This window comes from Ursus americanus, chromosome 16 (assembly GCF_024610735.1).
Source record: "Ursus americanus isolate L20-20 chromosome 16, mUrsAme1.1.p, whole genome shotgun sequence".
NCBI lineage: Eukaryota > Metazoa > Chordata > Mammalia > Carnivora > Ursidae > Ursus > Ursus americanus.
In genome coordinates, this window is record NC_142142.1 from 7,517,122 (window position 1) to 7,533,975 (window position 16,854).

The following is a 16,854-nucleotide window of genomic DNA, read 5'->3' on the forward strand; positions in this document are numbered from 1 at the left end:
TAAGAAACACAGCTAAAACTGTCCCCTGCATAAAAGCTGGGATTCCACCCCAGGCAATCTGGCTCCTGAGAACAAGCTCTTTGCCCCATGGAGTGGGTAAATAAGTGTGTCTTGAAGGGATAATGGACCTCATGCTTGACCAGAGAACCTGGGCTTGAGCCAGTCCAGCAGAGCCAGGAATGGAACCCAAACCTAGACTCTTAGAACAGTCTGACAAACTGTTAGGCAGTATTTTCACATTAAGTATAGTTTGTAGTAGTTACAATAAGCCAGGTTATGTTACAGTAACATCTCAGATATTTCCGGGACAGCTAACATTTCTTACTCAAGCTACAGTGGGGAATCCGGGGCATCCTGCATATCACTCAGGAACCAAGGCTGTGGGAGGCTCCATCCCATTGCACACCTCCATGAGACAGGAATAGGAAACCTGGTGAATTCCATACGGGGTTTAAAAGTTTCACCCAACACTAATTTTGATGGCCTAACAAGTCATGACCACGACTAACTTCAAGGAGGCCAGGGAAACACAATGCTAACAAGTTCTGGAAAGGAGAGGGCGATCAGAATGGTTGTCAAAAGACCTAATAACCACTACAAAGACCTCGTTACGTTATGGTCAGTTTATATTTCTGGCATGCTTGTGATTACAAATTTAATTTTTCAGTTAGATTCGGGGACAAAAGAGAACCAGCTCTCTGAACTTCTGCAAAGAACTACATCGACATGAAAACTGGAGCAATCCACTGGCCGCCATCCTAGGTAGTCTTGCCAACTGATGCATTACATTTTCTACAGAACAAATGTGACTTACTTATAGATGTGTTAGAATTAGTGAAATTTAACATCAGTATCACCTTGAGCCTGGGTGGCTCGGTGGGTTGAGCGCATGACTCTTAGTTTCCACTCAGGTCGTGAGATCAAGCCCCATGTGAGGCTCCTGGCTCAGCCCAGAATCTGCTTGACATTCTTGCCCTCTCTCTCCCCCTCTGCCCCTGCTCCCTCTCTCTCTAAAAAATAAAATCTTGTTCTAAAAAAATTAGTATCAACTCAAGCCAACATATCTTATTAAAGACCTACTGTGTTGTTTCTGAGCCATTTATGAGAATACTAGTCTGAGTCCCACTTTCTGGAGTTGGTCATCCTCAAATTCTGAGGAGTCATTAGCTTGCAGAATGTATTAATAGTTTTCCATATTAAGATCTCCTCAGCAGTGGTACTGGCATAAAGATAGACACAGAGATTAATGGATCGGAACTGAGTCCAGAAATAAATCCCTATATTTATGGGTAATTGATTTTTGACAAAGGCGCTAAAGCAATTATTGGGGGAAAGAATAGTCTGTTCAACAAATGTGCTGGGACAATTGATTATCCACATACAAAAAGATGAACTTACACCTTCCGCTCATACAGAAAATTAACTCAAAAGGATCATAGACTTCAGTGCGACAGCTAAAACAATAAAATTTCTAGAAGAAAATAGAACACCTTCCAGACCTTGTGTTAGGCAAAGATTTCTTAGATTAAAGCTTCTACCTGTTCTACAGATGGACTGTGTTCTGTTGGACCAAGAACAGTCTATCACTGAAAAAACAGATAAGTTGGATAGCATCGAAATTCAAAACTTGTGCACTTAAAATATACCATTAAGAGAATTCAAAGACAAGTTACGGACTGGAGGAAATATCTGGAAAACACATATCTGATCAAGGATTTGTATACATAATATAAAAAGAATGCTTACAACTCAATAATTAAGAAAACAACTCAATCAGGGGCACCTGGGTGGCTCAGTCAGTTCAACATCTGCCCTCTGGCTCAGGTCATGATCTCAGGGTCCTGGGTTCAAGCCCCACATCAGGCTCCCTGCTCAGCGAAAAGCCTGCTTCTCCCTCTCCCTCTGTCCCTTCCTTGCTCATTCTCTCTCTCTCTAATAAAAAAATAAAATCTAAAAAAAAAAAAAGAAGAAGAAGAAAAAAACAGTCAAATAGCGGGCAAAAGAAACGAACAGACATTTCATCAAAGAAGTTACACAAATGGCTAATAAGAATGTGAAAAGATGCTTAACACCGTTAGTCATTAGGAAAATGCAAATTAAAACCACAATAAGATACCAGTTCACACCCACTAGAATGTCTTTAATAAATAAGGCAGGCAATAACAAATGCTGGCGAGGCTGTGGAGAAATTGGAACGCTGATACACTGCTGACAGAAACATAAAATCGTACTGCCCTTTAGAAAACTTGCAGTTTCAAAAAAAGTTAAGTGTAAAACGGCCTTACGACCCAGCAATTCCACTCTTAAGCAACTACTCAAGATAAAATGTATATCCACGTAAAGATTTGTATGTGAATGTTCATAGAAGCATTGCAGTGAACAGCTCAAGACTTGAAATAATCTGACAGGTCCGTCAGCAGGGGAATGGACAGACAAAATGTGTGGTATCCGTACAATGGAATATTATTCAGCAATAAAAAGTAACAAACTACTGATACAAGCTAACGTCCTGGATGAACCTTAAAAACACTATACTAAAAAAAACAAAAAACAAAAAAAACCCACTATACTAAGTGGAAGTCTATTTTTATGAAAATTCCAGAAAAGGCAAATTTATACAGACAATGTAGATTAGTGGTTGCCTGGGGCTGGCTTGGGGAACAAAGATTAATACAAATGGGCATGAGGGGGCATGAACTTGTTCTAAACTCATTGATGGTGAGGTTGTACCACTTGGCAAAATATTTTAAGATTTTATTTATTTATATGATAGAGAAAGAGAGCACAAGCAGGGGGAGCAGGAGAGAGAGAAGCAGGCTCCCCACTGAGCAGGGAGCCCAATGTGGGGCTCGATCCCAGGACCCCGGGATCATGACCTGAGCCGAAGGCAGGCACTTAACCGACTGAGCCACCCAGGCGCCCCTCGCTTGGCAAAATACTTGTAAACTTTAAATGGATAAATTTTATGATATGTACAATGCGTGAATGAATGATTACCTATATGCTACTCTTCCTTGCAATGGTAGCATACAAAGAATCTAATTGATTCTGAATTTCTGTGGAGTGTGTTCATGAGGGGACATATTCTAAGGAATTCGGCATCTGGCTCCATGAAAGTCTATCATCTGAGCCAAACTCTATCCCATCATAAACTCTGAGAGATGAGTTGGAACAAGGCAGCAATCAAGGAGCGAGCATGTGCTTGGTGTGATACGGACAATACCAGATGTACGGTAGAGATGGTTAGGAGAGCGGCCCATTGACCAAGGATGTTTTTAGAGAGAGTGTTTATTCCAGTTGGCACAAGTATGGTCTACTAAATTGAGGGTTAGAAACCAGAGCCAGGGGATAGAAAAAGGGCTACATCATATGACTACTCAAAAAAAGGTCATGAAGCACATTACCAAAAATACCAGCACAATAACAACAACCACGTCTCCATCAACTTCACTAACTCCTTTAAAATTCTTCCTACTGCCTGTTTGGGGGTTAGCATCTCCCTCCATAGAAGTCTTCCATTTCAGGGCTGGGATTTTTCTGGAAATCTCAAGTCTCAGAGCTCTGATAGGTTGAATCACCCAAGGGTTAGTTATGGTGGTGATATCAGACCCATAAGTCTGTTCTCCTATCAGTTATGACAGAATCTTTTAGGAAAACAGAAGGAGAGAATAGGAACTCCTTGTTGACCAGACCAAATGGTCTAGAAACCTATTAATGTCCAGTATCAGAGTGAAAGAGAGAGGTTTCACAGAGGTGTAATGCAACAGAGCATGAACCTACTGGTGACTGCTGCGTTTCATGAGGTCTCAGTTGATGGCTACTTTATATATTTTATTTTTTAAAAGATTTTATTTATTTATTTATTTATTTGAGACACAGAGAGAGAGAGAGAGCGTGCATGAGCAGGGGAGGGGCAGAGGGAGAAGCACACTCCCTGCTGAGCAGGGAGCCTCATGCGGGACTCCATCCCAGGACTCTGAGATCATGACCTGAGCCAAAAGGGAGACACTTAACCATCTGAGCCACCCAGACGCCCCAATGGTTACTTTAAAGAGGACATATTAGAACCCGGGGACAGAGAGTTAGTCTTTCTACCCCACTTATTTTTGATAATTCTATTTGTCCTCTCTCATTGCCTTGAGCTGTGGTTGAAATGGACAGTGGATTTTTTAGAAATCTTGAAGGCCTTACAGTCTATTTTGTTAAGATGTGCACTAAAATTACTATCAATAATAAAAAGCTATTTTATTTTTTTAAAATTTATTTATTTATTTGAAAGAGAGGGCATGGGGGAGGGACAGAGAGAAAGGGAGAGAGAGTCTCAAACAGACTTCTGCTGAGCATAGAGCCCGAAGCAGGGCTGCATCTCAAGACCCTGAGATCATGACCTGAGCCGAAATCCAGAGTCAGATGCTTAACCGACTGAGCCACGCAGGCGCTCCTAAAAAGTTATTTTAAACTAAGGCATAAAATTATCTTGGAAATATATGTGTTGACAGTCATCACGCTAGCTGTGGCACGTGGAGATGAGTATGTTTTTACCCATTTGGGAAGGTTTGGAGCCACTGAACGTTCAGTCACAATGCTTTACCCCGTATAAAAGTCATCTAGAGGGGCGCCTGGGTGGCTCAGTCGGTTAAGCATCTGCCTTTGGCTCAGGTCATGATCCAGGGTCCTGGGATCGAGTCCTGCGTTGGGCTCCCTGCTCAGCAGGGAGCCTGTTTCTCCTTCTCTCTCTGCTGTTCCCCCTTCTTGTGTACTCTTTCTCTCTCTGTCTCTCTCTCTCTCTCTCGTTCTCTCTCTGACAAATAAAATCCTTAAAAAAAAGTCCTCTAGAAAGGATAGCTCCTCTCTTTGCTTTGACATCTTTCTCTACATTGTGGACACCATGAACAGGGCAGCTCTTTCTAATACTGATATGCTAATTTTAAAAACATGGAGCATACCAACTACACCTAATTATTTTTAGCATCGCTCCTTGTATCCTTCTTCACTTATGAGAGCCACGCAGTGAGAGAGCAAAGCTTTTGTGTATTCTAGCAGCTGTCTGGGAAGTGCCAAGATGATTTTGGTGTAAAAGATGCTTTGATAGTTTTGTTATTCCGCATTTAGGGCCTGATCTTGGAGCAGGGAAGCAGAAAAAAGTGTTGTCTGGAAATAGCCTTAGCCTCAGTTGTGTTATGCATACGAAAATTATATTTTATAACAACTTTGTCATTGAAATTGTTAACTTCTCTAGAAGAGAGGAACCCTATTGTTTTATGTTATATTTTGACCCAAGAGGATGAGGTGAGTCAGCACAAAACCCCCAAATCAACATGCTTTCTAGGAAGTGAAAGTTCACAGTCACATTATATAAGGACCTAAACGCTGCTGTAAGGGGAAAATACCCAGGAAGCCAAAATAACTTTTATTTCTTCATGTTAAGGGTAGACTGCAGGCTCGAAGATCATTTTTCCTATGAGTGACCATAGTATTTAAAGCTTTGTACTTCTTAAAATAGAAGTCTGAAGAAGCACTTCTGGAATGGCAGAGGAAGGACACCTGAAAATCTGCTCCTTCGTAAAAGCACTAACACGGGCAAAAAACGGGCAAAAATCAACTTTTTAGAAGTCTGGAAACCAAAGCTTTCAACACTCAAAGGAGAGTTTGTTCAAGAAAAATGGTCAAATGCCAGTAGGAGCAGTGAGTTTGGTGGTGTTTCGACCAGCTTTGTCCCCATCCTCCTATCCCCAAATCTATGGTAGCTTCCCATCAGCAGCCTCACACCTACAGGAGCTTTGAAAAACACTGGCCTAGCAGCCACTAGAGGGGGCAGCATGGGTGTGGAATTCCCCAACAGCCCTCTCCCTAGAGAACGGTCACTCTGATCTGTCTGGAAGCTCCCCTTAAGAGTCCCATGCACAGGGCTAGCCTTTATTTGACCTGATTCAGAGCTCACATAGTGAGGAACTCTATTCTGTCTGTCTAAACGCTTCGCAGCAAATTATTTGACATCCCAGCTGCTTGAGGCCGGAACATCAGCTGAGGCAAACAAGAGGCCGTCTAAACAACTTAAGAGGAATATCGGGGAATGAGCTGTCGATAGAAGGCTGTGAAAATCTCTGGGGATCTAGAAATCCATATATGTTTACAGAACTGTGAGTACATCCAGGAAATACCTGAGAAGGCCCCAATCCCTCAATGCTGGTGAGCTGGAGGTCTTGCTCAAGCAGGAAGTGAGGGATAAGGCAGAGTAAACTGCCAGAGTAGTGAAGGCTTGCCTGAACCCTTGGCAAAAAGTAGGAGACCACGAAGCGAACCAGGCAGCAACTCTGGTGACCACATATGACAAAGAAAATAAGACTTTACAGAATTAGTACATAAAAGTCGATAAACAAATAAGCAGCAGTAATAAGAAGCCATGGTTGGAGAGATCCCATTTCCAGAGTTGCCACATTATATTATTTAAAATACCCAGTTTGGGGGCACCCGGGTGGCTCAGTTGGTTGAGGATCCAGCTCTTGATTTCAGCTCAGGTCATGATCACAGGGTCCTGGGATTGAGCACCGCACTGGGCTCTGTGCTCAGCGGGGAATCTGCTTAAGGATTCTCTCTCTCCCTTTCCCTCTGCCCCCCCCAAAAATAAATAAATCTTTTTTATTTTAAAATTTATTTTAAAAAATATTTAAATAAGTATTTAAAATATTTATTTAAAAATTAAATTTTAAATAATTAAAATTAAAATTAAAATTTTACAATTAAAATATTCAAATAAATATTTTATTTAAAAATTTAAAATTAAAATAAATAAATAAATCATAAATTTTTTAAAAATATTTTATTTATTTATGAGAGAGGGAGAGAGCAGAGGGAGGAGCAGGGGGAGAAGGACAAGCAGACTCCATGCTGAGCACAGAGCTCGATGCAGGGCTTGACCTCAGGACCCTGAGATCATGACCTGAGCCAAAATCAAGAGTCAGACGCTTACCCAACTGAACCACCCAGGCACCCCAACAAATAAATCTTTAAAAAAAATACTCAGTTTTGGGGGCACTTGGCTGGTTCAGTCAGTGGAGCATGCAACTTTTGATCTTGGGGTTGTGAGTTTGACCCTCACATTGGGGGTAGAGACTACTTAAAAATAAAATCTTTTTAAAAAATCACCCGGTTTTCAACAAAAAATATGAGATATGCAAAGAAACAGGAAAGTGTGAGCCAGACACAGGGGGAAACAGCAGTCAATAAATTTGCCCCTGAGCAAGCCCAGATGTTGGACCAAGACTTTAAATCAGCTATTACGAATAAGAACTGGGGTAACCGGCTGGCTCAGTCAGTAGAGCATGCAACTCTTGATCTTGGGGTTGTGAAGAACTAGAGGAAACTATGTCTAAAGAATTCAAGGAAATATGAAAATGATGTCTCACCAAATAGAGAATACCAATAAAGAAATAAAAATTATTTTAAAAATGAAATAGAAATTAGGGGTAGAGGGGCACCTGGGTGGGCTCAGTCAGTTAAGCATCCAACTCTATCTCAGCTCAGGTCATGATCTTAGGGTCCCGGGACATTGGGTTCTGCACTCAGTGGGGAGTCTGCTTGAGGATTCTCTCTCTCCCTCTCTCTCTGCCCCTCCCTACTCTTTAAAATAAATAATATTTTTTAAAAAAATAAATTAGGGGTAGAACAGTACAATAAACTGAAATGAAAAATTTTCTAGACCCTGCTCGACTTGATAAAGAATATCTACCAAAAAACCTAGAGCTAACATACTTAATGGTAAGAATCTCAAAGCTTTCCCACTAAAATAAGGTACAAGGCAAGGATGTCTCCTCTTGCCACTTCTCTGCATTGTACTGCAAGTTCTAAGTAATGAATCAGGACAAGAAAAGGAAATAAAAGGCATAGATTGGGAAGGAAGAAATAAAAGTGTCTGTTCACAGATGACATGTTAGTCTATATAGGAAATCTGAAGAAATGACAAAAAAAAAAAATTCCTGGCACTAGTAAGTGATTATAGCAAGGTTGAAGGATAAAAGGTTAACATAGGGAAATCAACTGCCTTCCCACATACTAGCAATGAACAAGTAGAATTTGAAATAAAAAATATATATCACGTATAATAGCATCCATAAAAATGAAATACCTAGGCATAAATCTAACAAACTATGTATAACCTCTATGTGAGGAAAACTACAAAATTGATGACCGAAATCAAGGAGCTAAATAAATGGAGAGATATTCCATGTTTATAGATAGGAAGGCTCAATACAGTCAAGATGTCAGTCGTTCCCAACTTGATCTATAGACCCAATGCCAAATCCCAATCCAAACCCCAGCAAGGTACTTGGTAGATACTGACAAACTGATTCTAAAGTTTATATGGAGAGGCAAAAGACCCAGAATAACCAACACAATATTGAGAAGAACAAAGTTAGACTAATGAAAATACCTGACTTCAAGACTTACTGCAAAGCCACAGTAATCGAGACAAAGTGGTATGGGCAAAAGAATAAACAAATTAATCAATAGAACAGAACGGAGAGTCTACAAATATACTCACATAGGTATACTCAACTGTTATTTGGCAAAGGGGCAGTGGCAATAAATGGAGCAGAGAGAGTCTTTTCAACAAATGCAGCTGGAACAAGTGGCCATCACATACAAAATGAAAAATCTACACACACTTCACACTTTTTGTGAAGACAAAAAAGTAACTTAAAATGGACCACAGACCTGAATAGATCACAGATGCAAAACTAAAAAACTCCTAAAAGATAATGTAGAAGAGAATCTAGGTGACCTTGGCTTTGGTGATGACTTTTAAGATACAGAACCAAAGGCATGATCCCCGAAAGAAAGAACCGACAAGCTGGTCACAATTAAAATTAAAATTTTCTGCTCTGTAAAAGATATTAAGAGAATGAAAAGACAAACCACAGACTGGGACATAATAATTGCATAAGACATATCCGTAAAGGACTGTTTTCTAAAATATAGAAAGAACTCTTAAAACTCAATAAGAATATAAACATCCTGGGGCGCCTGGGTGGCACAGCGGTTAAGCGTCTGCCTTCGGCTCAGGGCGTGATCCCGGCGTTCTGGGATCGAGCCCCACATCAGGCTCCTCCGCTATGAGCCTGCTTCTTCCTCTCCCACTCCCCCTGCTTGTGTTCCCTCTCTCGCTGGCTGTCTCTATCTCTCTTGAATAAATAAATAAAATCTTAAAAAAAAAAAAGAATATAAACATACTGATTTAAAAATAAACCGCAGACCTTAATTAGCAGACACCTCAGCAAAGAAGATATGAAGATGGCAAATAAACATACGCAAAGACACCCCACATCATACATCATTAGGGAAATGCAAATTAAAACAACAACGAGATACCGCGCTACACCTATTAGAATGGCCAGAATCTGGAACACTGACAGCACCAAATGCTGGGGAGGCTGTGGAGCAGCAAGGGCTCTCACTCCTTGCTGGTGACTGTGCAAAATGATACAGCCACTTTGAAAGACTATTTGTGGGTTTCCTAACAAAATTAAACATATTCTTACCATACAATCTGATATTTCCCCAAAGGAGTTGAAAACTTATGTCCACATAAAAATCTGTACATGGATATTTAGAGCTGCTTTATTCATAATTGCCAAATGTGGAAGCAACCAAGATGTCCTGTAGTAGGTGAATGGCTAAATGAGCTGTGGTACCTCCAGGCTGGGGAATATTATTCAGCACGAAAAAGAAATGAACTCTCAAGCCATGAAAAGAGATGGAAGAACATTTTTTTTTTAAGATTTTATTTATTTATTTGAGAGAAAGAGAGAGAGAGAGAGAGCTGGAGAGAGGGGGAGAGAGAATCTGAAGCGGACTCTGCACTGAGCACAGAGTCCAATGCAGGGCTGATGTCATGACTGTGACATCAAGACCTGAGCTGAAACCAAGAGTCAGCTGTTTAAGTGACTGAACCCCCCCCCCCAGGTGCCCCAAGAGATGGAGGAACTGTAAATGCATATTACTAAGTGAAAGAAGCCAACGTGGAAAGACTATATACTATATGATTCCAACTATATGAATTTCTGGAAAAGGAATAAACTATGGAGACATTATAAAGATCAATGGTTGCTGGGGGCTGGGGGGAAAGAGGGATAAATATGCAGAGCAGAGAGTATCTTTTTTTAAAAAAGATTTTATTTTTAAAAAATAATCTCTATGCCCAACGTGGGGTTCAAACATACAACCCTGAGATCAAGAGTCCCATGCTCTACTGACTGAGTCAGCCAGGTGTCCCAGAGCAGAGGGTATTTTTAGGGCAATGAAAATACTCTAAATGATAATGACATGTGTCATACATTTGTCCAAACCCAAAGAATGTACAACACCAAGAGTGAACTGTAATCCAAACTATGGACTTCAGGTTATTGAGATGTGTCAGTGTAGGTTTATCAATTGTAACAAATGCACTACTCTGGTTTGGGATGTTATAATGGAGGAAGCTACGCATGTTTGGAGGCAGGGGGTGTATGGGAAATCCCTATACCTTCCCTTCAATTTTGTTGGGAACCGTAAGCTGCTTTTTAAGGAAAAAAGTAAAGTCTGAATTTAAACATTTTATACTAGAGGTGATCAGCAGCAGATCTGAAGTGACAGAAGAAAGAATCTACAAACTGAAAATAGAAATTGTCCATTCTTAAGAACAAACAGAATGAGGGGGCACCTGGCTGGCTCAGTTGGTGGAGCATGAAACTCGCAATCTCAGGGCTGTGAGTTTGAGCCCCACATTGCGTGCAGGAATTACTTAAGAAAATAAAATCTTAAACAAAAAATAAAAGAACAAACTTAAGGAAGAAAAATGAACAGAAACACAGGGACCTGTGGAAATACCATTAAGCATACCAAAATATGCACAATGAGAGTCCTAGGAAGGAGCAGAGAGAGAAGAAAAGCATAAGTAATATTTGGATAAATCAAGGCCAAAACCTTGATTTCAAGGCCAAATTTTATATAAAAATTAATTTATACATCTAAGTTCAATGACCTCCAAGTAAGAGAAACTCAAAAAAATTCACACTTAAACACACTAGAGTCAAACTACTGAAATATAAACAGAGAATCTTGAAAGCAGCAATAGAAAAATGACTCATCACTTACAAAGGATCCTCAGTAAGATCAGTTGTTAATGTCTCATTAGAAAAGCTATGAAGTCCAGAAGGCAGTGGGATGACATTCAAAGTAATGAAAGGAAAAGACTGTCAACCCAGAATTTTGTAACCAAAAAACTATTCTTCAAAGTGCAGGAGAAATTAAGACATACCCAAATAAACCAAAGCTGAGAGAATTTGTCACTAGCAAACTTTCCCCACAAGAAATACTAAAGGTTGTCCTTCAGGCTGAAATGAAAGAACACCAGGCAGTAACTTGAATCCACATGAGGAAATAAGGAGCACCAGTAAAAGTTACTACACAGAGGGGCGCCTGGGTGGCACAGTCGTTAAGCGTCTGCGTTTGGCTCAGGGCATGATCCCAGCATTCTGGGATCGAGCCCCATGTCAGGCTCCTCCGCTAGGAGCCTGCTTCTTCCTCTCCCGCTCCCCTGCTGTGTTCCCTCTCTCGCTGGCTGTCTCTCTCTGTCAAATAAATAAAATCTTTAAAAATATATATTGTAAAAGAAACAACAAAGGAATTAAAATGGTATACTTGAAGACATCTATTAAACACAAAAGGAAGTAATAGAGAAATAGAGGAACAAAAAGACACAAAAATACATATATAGGGGCGACTGTCTGGCTCAGTCAGTAGAGCATGTAACTCTTGATCTCAGCATTGTAAGTTCAAGTCTCATGTTGGGTATAGAGATTACTTTAAAAAAATCTTTACAAACATATATAAAACAAATATAATTGCAGTTGTAAAACTTATATCATTAGTAATTACATTATATATAAATGGATGGAATTCCCCAATAAAAATGCAGAGATTGTCAGCTATCAGAAAGAACGATTTCTCAACATTTGCTGCAACATGGACGGCACTGGAGGAGATAATGCTAAGTGAAATAAGTCAAGCAGAAATACAATTATCATATGGTTTCTCTCATCTATGGAACATAAGAACTAGGAAGATCGGTAGGGTAGGAAAGGGATAAAGAAAGGGGGGTAATCAGAAGGGGGAATGAAGCATGAGAGACTATGGACTCTGAGAAACAAACTGAGGGCTACAGAGGGGAGGGGGGTGGGGGAATGGGATAGACCGGTGATGGGTAGTAAGGAGGGCACGTATTGCATGGTGCACTGGGTGTTATATGCAACTAATGAATCATCGAGCTTTACATCAGAAACCAGGGATGTACTGTATGGTGACTAACATAATAGAATAAAAAAAACATTAAAAAAATTTTTTAAATGCAGAGATTGGCAGATAAAAAATCATTGCCCAACTATACACTCTCTACATGACTCATACTTTAGATTCACAGACACAAAAAGACTGAACTTAAAAGGATAGAAAAATATGTATCATGCAAAAAATAACTAAAGGATAGCTTGAGTGCCTATAATGATGTCCGACAAATAGAATTTCAGACAAAAATTGTTAAGAGGCAAAGATAGGCATTTTATAATGATAAAGGGTTAATTCATCAGGAACACTTAACAATTATAAACATAAATGCACCTAATAACAGAATCTCAAAATACATGAAGTAAAAACTAACAGAGTTGGGTAGATAAATACATAATTCAAAAATAACAGTTGGAAGGGGTGCGTGGCTGTCTCAGTCAGTAGAGCATACGAATCTTGATCTTACAAAGATCGTGAGTTTGAGCCCCATGGGCAGAGAGATTACTTAAAAAAACAAAAAACAAAAAAGCCAGCAGTTAGAAATTTCAATAACCCCTACCAATCATGACTAGAATAACTAGGTGGAAGATCATCGGGGAAGTAGACTTGTACAACACTAGAAACCAGCTAGATCCAGCAGAGATCTATAGAACACACCAGGAAACAACAGAGAATATACATTCTTCTCAAGTGCATATGGGATATCCCATGTTAGGACATAAAAAAAGGCACCAATACATTTAAAAGAACTGAAATACAAAGTATATTTTCTGACCCACAAAGGAATGAAATTAAAAATCAATAAGAGAAAGTTTTAGAAAATTCACAAATATGTGTAAATTAACACACTTCTAAATAATGAATGAAATAAATCACAAATGATATTAGAAAATAAGATGAATGAAATGAAAATGAAAAATACCAGAATTTATGGATGCAACTAAAGCACTGCTTTGAAGGAAATTTAGAGCTACCAAGGGCTATATTAAAAATGAAGAAAGATTTTAAATCAATAACCTAACCTACTACCTTAAAAAACAAAAAGAGCAAAATAAACCCAAAATGAGCAAAAGGGAAGAAATAATAAAGAGGAGAGCAAGAATAAATGGAATAGAGGATAGAAAAACAGTAGAGAAAATCCATGAAACCAAAAGTCGGTTCTTTCATTTTTAAAAATCCTATGTATGTATGTATGTATGTATGTATGTGTGTATGTATTTATTTATTTAAAGGTAGACTCTACGCCAAACATCGGGTTCAAACTCATGATCCCAAGATTAAGAGTGAGCCAGGCATCCCCCAAAAGTTAGTTCTTTGAGAAGATCAACAGAACTGATAAACCATTATCTAGATCGATCAAGGAAAAAAGAGAGAAGAATCAAATTACTAATATCAGCAATAAAAGAGGAAACAACAGTATTGCCCTTACATAAATAAAAAGCATCGTAAGAGAATACTCTGAACAACCGTATGCCAATACATTAGATGCCATAAGTGAAATGGCCAAATTCCTAGAAAGACACAAACTACCAAAGATGACATAAAAAGAAGTAAAAAATCTAAATATACCTGTAGCAAGCAAAGAGTCGAATTCATAATTTTAAAACTTCCCACAAACAAAAGTTGAGGCTCCCACTACCTTAGTGGTGCATTCTACCAAATGTTTAAAGAATAATTAATACCAATCTGTCACAAACTCTCTCAAAAAAAGAAGAGGAGGAAACACTTCCGAACTCATTCTATGAGACCAATATTCCTCTGATACAAAATCAGACAAAGACATCACAAGGAAACCATAGACCAATATCCCTTGTGGATAAAGACGTAAATCTTCTCAACAAAATACTAGCAAACTGAATCCAGCCACATATAAAAGGGATTATACATCATGACCAAGTAGGATTAATCCCAGAATGCGAGTTCATTTGACATCCAAATATTAATTGATTTAAAATATCATATTACTAGGATAGAGGACAAAACCCACATGATTGCCTCAGTTGAAACATTTGACAAAATCCAAAAAAATCCTTTTATGATTCAAAACGAAACAAAATCCAATATGGAACAAATCAGGAAAAGAAGGGAATTCCCACAACCTGATAAAGGTCAACGATGAAAAACTCACAGATAACATTATAGTCAATGCCAAAAGCCTTTCCCATTAATATCAGTAATAAGCATCCATGTTCATCATGTCTATTCAACCTTGTACAAAAGTTGTAGCTAGGGGGCGCCTGGCGGGCTCAGTCAGAGGAGCTTGCAACTCTTGATCTCAGGGTAATGAGTTCGAACCCCACTTTAGGTGTAGAGATTACTTTTTAAAAGAGTTGTGGCTAAGACTATTAATCAATAAAAAGGAATAAAGGTATCCAGATTGGAAAGCAAGACGTAAAACTATTTTTTTCCTTCCTTCCTCCCTCCCCCCCTTCCTTCCTTCCTCCCTCCCTCCCTCCTTTCCTTCCTTCCTTCCTCCCTCCTTTCCTTCCTTCCTTCCTTCCTTCCTTCCTTCCTTCCTTCCTTCCTTCCTTCCTTCCTCTGCTGCAAAAAGCTTTATTGTTTCCATTTGGTCCACAGCTTCGTTAAAAAGCTGCCTAGTGGCTGCAGGGAGAAGCTCTGTCACAAGCCCCCTGTGAGAGGGTTGCCAGAGGCGCCCCTCAAAGGCACTCATCTAGGAAGTGGTTCCCCAGGAAGAAGTAGAACTTTCTGGTCACAGATGATATGACACTGCATATAGAAAATCCTAAGGAATCCACAAAAACATTATTATTACTAATAAGTGAGTTTAGCCAGTTTGTAGGATACCAGATCCATATACAAAAATCAGTTGCATTTCTATACACTAGCAATGAACAATATAAAAATGAATTTAAGTATATAATTCCATTCACAATAGCATGAAAAGAATAAAATACATAGAAGTGAATTTAACGAAGTAAAAGACTTATGTACTGAAAACTATCGAACACTGTTGAAAGAACTTTAAGACCTAAATAAATGGGAAGATATCCCATGTTCATCAGTCAGGAGACCTAATACCATTAAGAGGGTATTAGTCCCCAGACTGACCTACAGATTCTACTCAATACTAAGCTAAATCCTTGCTGGCTTTTTTGGGGAAATTGACAATCTGATCCTAAAATCCATACGAACATGCAAGAGACCTATAATGGCCAAAACAATCTTGGGAAAAAACCAAAAACAAAATTAGAGGACTCACACCTTTTACTACAAAGCTACAATAATCAAGTCAGTGCGATAGTAGCATAAAGGTAGGTATGTAGGTCAATGAAATAGAACTGAGAGTCCAGATTTTTGACAAATTGAATTGTGCCAAGACAGTTCAATGGGGGAAAGAATAGTCTTTTCAATATATGGCGCTGGGATACAACTGGATATTCACATACAAAAAAATAAAGTTGGACCCTCCTTTTATACCTTTTATAAAAATTAACTCACAACGGATCAAAGACCTAAATGGAGGAGCTAAAACTATAGAACTCCTTTAAAAAACAGGGGAAGAGTTTCATGGCATTGTATGAGGCAATGATTTCTTGGATATGACGGCCAAAGCAAGGCAACAAAAGAAAAGAATAGATAAACTGGACTGTATCAAAATGGACACTGCGCACCCAAGGACAGTTAACAGAGTGAAAACGCAGCCTACAGAATGAGAGAAAAGATTTGCAACCCAGAGAGAACTAGAGAGCTCCCACAACCCTAGAAAGATGTATAATACAATTTAAAGATGGGCAAACAACTTGGGTAGACATTTCTCCAAAGAAGGTCTACAAATGGTAACAAGCCTATGAACAGATACTCAACATCACTAATCATCAGGGAAATGCAAATCGAAACCACAATGAGCTATCACCTCACACCCACTAGGATGGCTTTTATTAAGAAACAAAAAGCCAACAGGAAGTAACAAGTGTTGGTGAGGGTGTGGAGAACTTGGAACCCTTGTACACTGTTGGTAGGAATATAAAATTGTATAATCGTTACAGCAAATATTAAGGCAGTAAGGTAATTCTCTAACGGAATTACCATACGATCCAGCTATTCCACATCTGAAGATATACTCCAAGGAATTGAAAGCAGGGTCCTCAAAAGATAATTGTACACCCGCGTTCATAACAGCCTTCTTTACAATAGCCAAGAGGAGGAAGCCAGCCAGGGTCTATCAGTGCGTGAATGGATAAACAAAACGTAGCAGATACATACAATGAAATATTATGCAGTTATCAAAAAGAAATGAAATTCTGACACATGGATGACCCTTGAGGACATTATGCTAAGTGAAATAAGCGAGTGACAAAAAGACAAATACTGTGTGATTCCCACGTATAGAAATATCTAGAGTAGTGCATTCATAGAGACAGAAAGTTGAATGACGGTTGCCAGGGACTGGGGAGAGGAGGAAATGGGGTATTGTTGCTTAATGAGAATAGGGTCTCAGTTTTACAAGATGGAAAGGTTCTGGAGATCGATCGCACAACATAAATACACTTAACATTACTGAACTAAACACTT

The 16,854-nt window shown here is 39.1% G+C and overlaps 1 protein-coding gene across 7 annotated transcripts in view; it reads right to left on the reverse strand.

The window, feature by feature from the left end:
* The window catches only part of ANAPC15 (anaphase promoting complex subunit 15), a 60,149-nt gene that overhangs the window by 36,497 nt on the left and 6,798 nt on the right, over window positions 1-16,854 (reverse strand). The window lies entirely within an intron of this gene.